This window comes from Colossoma macropomum, unplaced genomic scaffold, assembly GCF_904425465.1.
Source record: "Colossoma macropomum unplaced genomic scaffold, Colossoma_macropomum, whole genome shotgun sequence".
Taxonomy (NCBI): Eukaryota; Metazoa; Chordata; class Actinopteri; order Characiformes; family Serrasalmidae; genus Colossoma; species Colossoma macropomum.
Window position 1 is genome coordinate 11,558,889 of NW_023494809.1, and position 7,182 is coordinate 11,566,070.

A 7,182-nucleotide genomic window follows, 5' to 3' on the forward strand; every position below is an offset into this window, starting at 1 on the left:
GACAGACTAGTTAAATCACAATGGAACACCTAACAGGTTCTAGATGTTATCTCAGTTAGTGCATGGAACAAACTCTAAAGCACTGTGTAAATATTTGATATAAAATAATAATAAGTTGCCAGACAGTCTAGCTAAACTACAATCGCACACCTAACAGGTTCTAGATATTATCTCGGTCAGTGTGTGGAACAAACTCTAGAGTTTAGCGACCGAAATGTCTGACATGTCAGAAATCCATCCGATCGTCCGACTGCTCAATCGGAGCTCGTTTGTGCAGTTAATCGGGCATTGTATGGACCTCTCACACTGCACGGCAAACGACGGCCGACAAAGCTGAAATTCGGTCCGATCATGAAATTCAGTCGGCTCTGACCAAATCAGACTCAAAACAGGCTAAAATCGCACAGTGTATGCCTGGCTTTACATTTCTAATAATGTGACTGGTCTGGGCAGGACTGTGGACTTCAGTGGCACATGTACAGTTCAAAGCAAAACCATCTAGACCACAACAGGAAGCTCAGCTGCAGGAGCACACTGAGTGGCACATCTATATATAGTACAACTCTTCCGCTCAACATCTTATGTGAGTAAAGTTGGCAAACATTCACGTTTTCTTCAAGTTGAAATGAGCCGAAGAGGTTCTGCTGTCTGAGTAGGGTTATTTAAATGGTTTTTGTATTGAAAATACATCTGGATGAGGATTTATTTTACTCAATTTACTGTCAATTTATGTGTTAAATTCAGTGAATAAGGGTGAGTTATTTCTTTACTGTCAGTGAATTGCAGGCCGCTGGTTGAATTGCTGGACTCAAACTGAAGCTGTAATGACAAACAGTATGATGCAAAAAGAGGCCAGTATACAGATGTTTCTGAAGAGATTAGAAATAAGATAATGCATTTGAAAAGGGAAGTGGAAAGTCAAAGTAGATACGTTATTATCTACAACCCCAATTTCAAAAAAGTTGGGACGCTGAGTAAAATGTAAATAAAAAACAAAATGCAATAATTTGCAAATCTCATAGACCCATACTGTATTCACAATAGAACACATATCAGATGTTGAAAGTGAGACATTTTACCATTTCATGAAAAATATTAACTCATTTAGAACAAGATGGCAGCAACCCATCTCAGTACAGTTGGGACAGGACTGTGTCTACCATTGTGTAGCATCCCCTCTTCTTTTAACAACAGTCTATGAAGTGAGGAGACCAATTGCTGGAGTTTTGGGAGAGGAATGTTGTCCCACTCTTGTCTGATGTAGGATTCTAGCTGCTCAACAGTTCCTGGGTCTTCTTTGCCGGATTTTTCATTTCATGATGCACCAAATGTTTATTATTGTTGAAAGGTCTGGACTGCAGGCAGGCCAGTTCAGCACCCGGACTCTTCTTCTGTGAAGCCATGCTGTTGTGATGGATGCAGTATGTGGATTAGCATTGCCTTGCTGAAATATGCAAGACCTTCCCTAAAAGAGACGCTGTCTGGATGGGAGCGCATGTTGTTCTAAAACCACTATATACTGTTCAGCATTGATAGTGCCTGTCCAGATGTGTAAGCTGCCCACAACATAGGCACTAATGCAACCCCATACCATCAGAGATGCAGGCTTTTGGACTGTGCACTGATAATAAGCTGGATGGTCCCTCTCCTCTTGATTCCACAGGACACGGCATCTGTGGTTTCCAAAAAAAAATTTCAAATTTGACCACAGAACAGTTTTCCATTTTGCCCACAGAAGATGGCGGCGTTTCTGGGTCTTGTTGACATTAGGCTTCTTCTTTGCATGATACAGCATTAACTTGCATTTGTGGATTGCATCGCAAACTGTGTTCACAAACCATGATATCTGGAAGTGTTCGTGAGCCCATGCAGTGATTTCCAGTACAGAATCATGCCTGTTTTTATTTGCAGTGCCACCTGAGGGCCTGAAGATTATGAGCATCCAATACTGACCGTCAGCCTTGTCTCTTGCATACAGGGATTTCTCCAGATTCTCTGAATCTTCTGATGATATTATGTCCTGTAGATGGTGGTATATCCAAAGTCTTTGCAATTCTATGTTGAGTAACAATTTTCTGAAATTGTTCCACAATTTTAGATGCAGTTTTAAATGCCCGTCTTTGCTTCTGAGAGACTCTGCCTCTCTAAAATGCTCTTTTTATACTCAGTGATGTGAGTTAGTTGCAAATTGCTCTTCCAGCTTTTTTTTTTTTCATTTATTTACATTTTACACAGCATCCCAACTTTTTTGGAATTGCGGTTATAGAAACAACACAGAATCTGAGCTGTAAAAGAAGGAAAAGATTACAGTTGTATACAGAGATGCAGGACAGTGTTTTAATTTAGGGGTGCTGAAATTTTAAGCAGTTTATATGTGATGTGACTGGTGATGTAATGCAAAAAAAATTCCTTTTTCTATTCTATATATATGTATATATAATATTATACCTATATATATATATATAATATAATTATATATATATATACATATATATATATATATTTTCACATTAAACAGAATGTTTTATAGCGCTATAATGACAAACAACAATATGTACATCTAACCAACACATAAAACTGGTGAATGCCCATGATCAATCTGCTATTTTCTTCTGGAAATGATGTCCATTCAGGGCTCTTTCCGCAATCCCTCATCTGCTGCATAATCACTTATGATGTGAGTTAATCTTAGTCCAGGTTGTTGTCTATGTAGCAAACATTAGAAAAACTTATGTAAGAAAAAGCTGGTCTCTTGGGGTAACAGTAGCCTTCAGTGCAGGTTTAGCTTTTATGATAGCAGACCAATTGTCTTGCTAGTGTCTTTAGCTGCATCAAAATATGCCTGGGGCCTGGCCTCACATCTACAGCTCTAAAGTTGCAGCTGATACTGTAATATTTACAAACTTGATTATAAAACTCAATAACACTTGCAAGTTCTTTCAAGCTTAGTGTGCTTTATTGGTGACACAGAACACTGCTTTTCCTAAGATAAAATATTTAAAAAGTTCAATTGTATAAATATCATTTTAGTACCTGTATACGTACTTAGTATCAGCTGATACTTGAGGATCAGATATTCATATCAGAAGGAAAATAGTGGTATCGGTGCCACCCTAGTTATTGTGATGCATAAATGAGCCAGTTGCATACAGTAAATTCCACACTTTCTTTGTATCCTGGAGCACGACATACCATCTAAAGACAAATATCCAGGATTCTTCATACAACATAAGCATCCTGATGGTTTAGATGAGTTGTACAGTTATGAAAATGTAAAACCTGATGGTTGCCCAGCTAAATTTCAGAGTGCCTCCACAATAATGACAGAAAACCTTGTTTTAGACGCTTGAAGCATTTGATGATTTGATGATGACATGACATACATCTTGCAGTCTGAAGTTTCTCCACTGGGGAGATCTATGTAGCATGCAAGTCATTTTTGTGTGACTCGTTTTAGTAGACATGTCAAATTGGGTTCCTTTCACAAATCTGCAAAGGTTCTAGCATTTACTTTCATCAAATGCTCAGAATTCAACTCACAAAGGCCTTGTTAACTGATGAGGTGACGCAGGCATGTTTCATGAGGTGGAGCTCTGAAGTATGCAGAGCTAAATAGAAGAATCTGACATGAACCCACACCAGCAGGATCTGACAAATCTGACAATTGCATGTGTTTAAAAACAATAGCTGATAATGATCCTGAACTGCAGTCTAACACCTGAGCATTAGAGGACTTTGGAGATTTTTATGTAATCAGTGTCCAACAGGGCATATTTGATCTGACTGTCACTGTTACTGTGTCTCAGTCCCTCCCACTATCCTACTTAACTCATCGTGCCCAGTGTCGGCCGGAGGTGTCTGGTGTGTGTGTCGAGCAGAGGCAGAGCCCAAAGCTGAAATCTCCTGGATAGTTAATTGGAGTATTCCCATCCCAAGCTTTAATATAACGACTAAGTATTCTGGAAGAATAACAGCGTCAGAGCTGGCAGGACCACTGGCCAGCAGTGTGTCCTGTGAGGCATCTAACCACTTGGGCAAAAAGACTTACCAGATGTCTTTCCAGCATCCTTCAGGTACTGTATTTTTTCAAGGTGTGCAAGTAAAACGAGACCAGATAGATTTTGCTGTTTGACATCTTTTTACTAAGTCACTTTCACCGTCCCTTCTAGAACACGTCGGATTGATAATGGGCTCCACAGCAGCTGTGGTGTTTGTCATTGCTGTTGTAGCTATCTGGCTAAAAAAGAGGTACAGGTTACAAACACATCTTTTGTGATATTTTTCCACAAGGAATGGCACAGTACGGTTACAGTGACCAGTTACAGTGACCCATACCCTACCCATGCTAAATAGACTTCTGAAGTCATGAGTTTTTCTTTAGACAGCGTCATGCCCATATTAGGAACTTCAGGCCTAACAAGCACCGTCGTTGTGCCCTGTGGTGAACGAAAGTGTTCCAAATCTTACGTTTCGTTCTGTGTACATCCCCCCAATCCAAGAGTTTTTTAGGAGTTGAAATATAAGCAAAGCTATAAGCTAACATTCCTGTGCATTGAAATCAAATCACATGAAAGTAAGTCTCATGCTAAACTTAAGCTCTAATATATTTCAACACCAACTACACAAACTATAGCCTAAAACTGCCAAAACCCTTTAAACTACCACATGATCTCACTGCCGTATGCAGTGTTAGCTTGTATGTAGCAAAATTCACATTTAGACACCTTGACCTCATAATTCAGACGATCTGGCAACATTCAGAGAAAAAACTGTGTATACAGTGAAACATATCAGATTTGGAACACTTTTGTTTACTGCAGGTACTGATAGCATTGATTTTTGAGGATGTTCTGTAAAGTGATGGGGTATGAATGCTTCTGTGTTCGGGTTAGTAGCCATATTGTGCTGTACATCACAGCCAGGTGGAGCTGTTAGCTTTGCTACTGTGGACTAACAGTTGTGTATGCTGACCACTTCAAATTGGCCATTACACTTATATCTTCCACCCACTGACTTCAGCTGAAAATCATTATTTACATCTTCACCATACAGCCAAATATAGTCCTGTAGTCATAAGTCAGGTCCTTGAGGTGCTTCGCATCTAAAAACAGTAGCAGTAGCCATCTTAAAGCCTGAATGTTGTTTATAGACTCACAGCCAGACGCACTTCTCAGCCCCAGTGCATCCTCTGCCAAAATGGAAGAAGTGGCCCAAAAGCATGTTAAAATTAGCCTGCTTCTGCTTAGCGATATCATCACTTTAGCCATTTTCCATTCATAACACTGCTAGAGAATTCCATTTAATATACTTCACCGTTGAAAAAAAAAAGATAGAACCTCTTATAGGGTTCTTTTGGTTCCTGCTGGAGTCCAATAGTCAATAATTCTTTTTAGGTTTTATTCCTAATGGTCTTTTTTCAACAGGGTTTTCAAGAGTTTTAGCAGTAGCCTGTTTTTTTCTGCTAATAAATTCAATGTAATGACATTGTGGAAGTTTTTTTTTTTGTAAATTATCATATTTAATTCCATTATTATCAGTTTGATAAGCTAAAATTCATTCAGTGCAACACTTGCTGCCCAATAGTATGTGGTTTGCTGGGTTTCCTGATCAAACCAACAAAACATTTTTGTGGCAGAGTGTGCACTGATGTCACTAATAGGCTGCATGTCAGGCTGAGACTTCATGTCTGCAGACAGACGCTTCTCAATTTTATCTGTACTTTTGTCCATTTTTATAGACAACAGTTTTGCACGCTCTCGGAAATAAAGTTATGAAATGGTCACTGTCTCAATACATCTCAATACCTTTGGTCAGAGAACATAATTGTACCATAATCCATTGAAATTATATTTTCTAAGTTGTGTTGACTCCACAACCCCCGGTCTCGTCTCCAGGCTTTTTATTTTATTGCTCTGTTTCAATGCATCAGGTTATGAAAAGGTACAAATATGTACTTTTCACCTGGAAAAAACTTATTTAAGGTCCACAGTTGGGCCTTAAAACCACTGCTGTACCTCTGTGGGGACCTTTAAATTGTTTGTTCCCTGAGGAATGAAAAATGTACCTGCACAGAACCTCTATTTCTAGAAAGCACATAAGGAAGTCTGCTTGGAATTACATAATGACTCTACATGGTTTGAGAAGAGTGCATAATGATTTAGGCATGCAGCTAGCAGTGCTAAATTGTGGCTATTAGTTCACTGAATAGTTTGTGTTTACATGCAAAAAACAATAAGAAAAGACACTCTGCACCAGAGTTCACATTACACCTTCACCCCAGTTAGCAGTTACAATATAAACTGTGCTTCACAGTATCATCACCATTCATTAACCCTTAGAAGACTAGAGTTATTTCTTTTATTTTGCTGTACTTTTCGAAAGAACCGTTGAAGAACCATTTTTAACATAATGGGAGTCCCATTTTTTTCTTTTTCTTTAAATCAGTCTTCTCCTCCACAGAAAAATGTAACTATTTCTACTTTTGTAACTGGACATTGAAAAAATTAAGGTTTTAGGTTATTAATGCTCACTTTGTGGATTTAGATCACCTACAGAATCGAGTGGAAACAGTACCAACAAGTTGAAGACTGAAGACTTGTACCTTAACGACACTGTCTATGTGAATGATACAGTTGGAGAGGATCGCTGCACCTACATCAAGGAGCATCCACAGACTCCTACAGTCAAAGTACAACACAGTATCTCCAAAAGATAATGTAATCGCTCTACACTTAATGGGGAATTCCATTTTTTTTTAAATGTCAGCATAATTCAGTAGTTGAGATGTAAACAGAGCCGGTCAGAGTGGTTTGGTGTGAAATGGTTGATTGGAGAGACCCAGATGTCTTTACAGTGGTGGTGATAGGAACCAAGGGTCGCCATGACTACAACACAAATATAGCCATTTTATTTACTATCCAAACCAACCAGTGAACAAACACACGTCTTCTAAGTTTTTATATTTTTTTTATATTTTTTTTATATTTTATATATTTAGATTGTTGATGATGGTAAAATAGTGGTAATACGTTTTCTTTGGGGATGATTTTGCCTTTCAGCGCTTTGCATGAACCCCTTCACCTTGAATGTATTATTCTTTTTTTAGATCACAACTGGAAAACAATGCATCAGACATCAGACAGTGTTCATAACCATTTTATGTAATGACTTTCTGTGATTCGA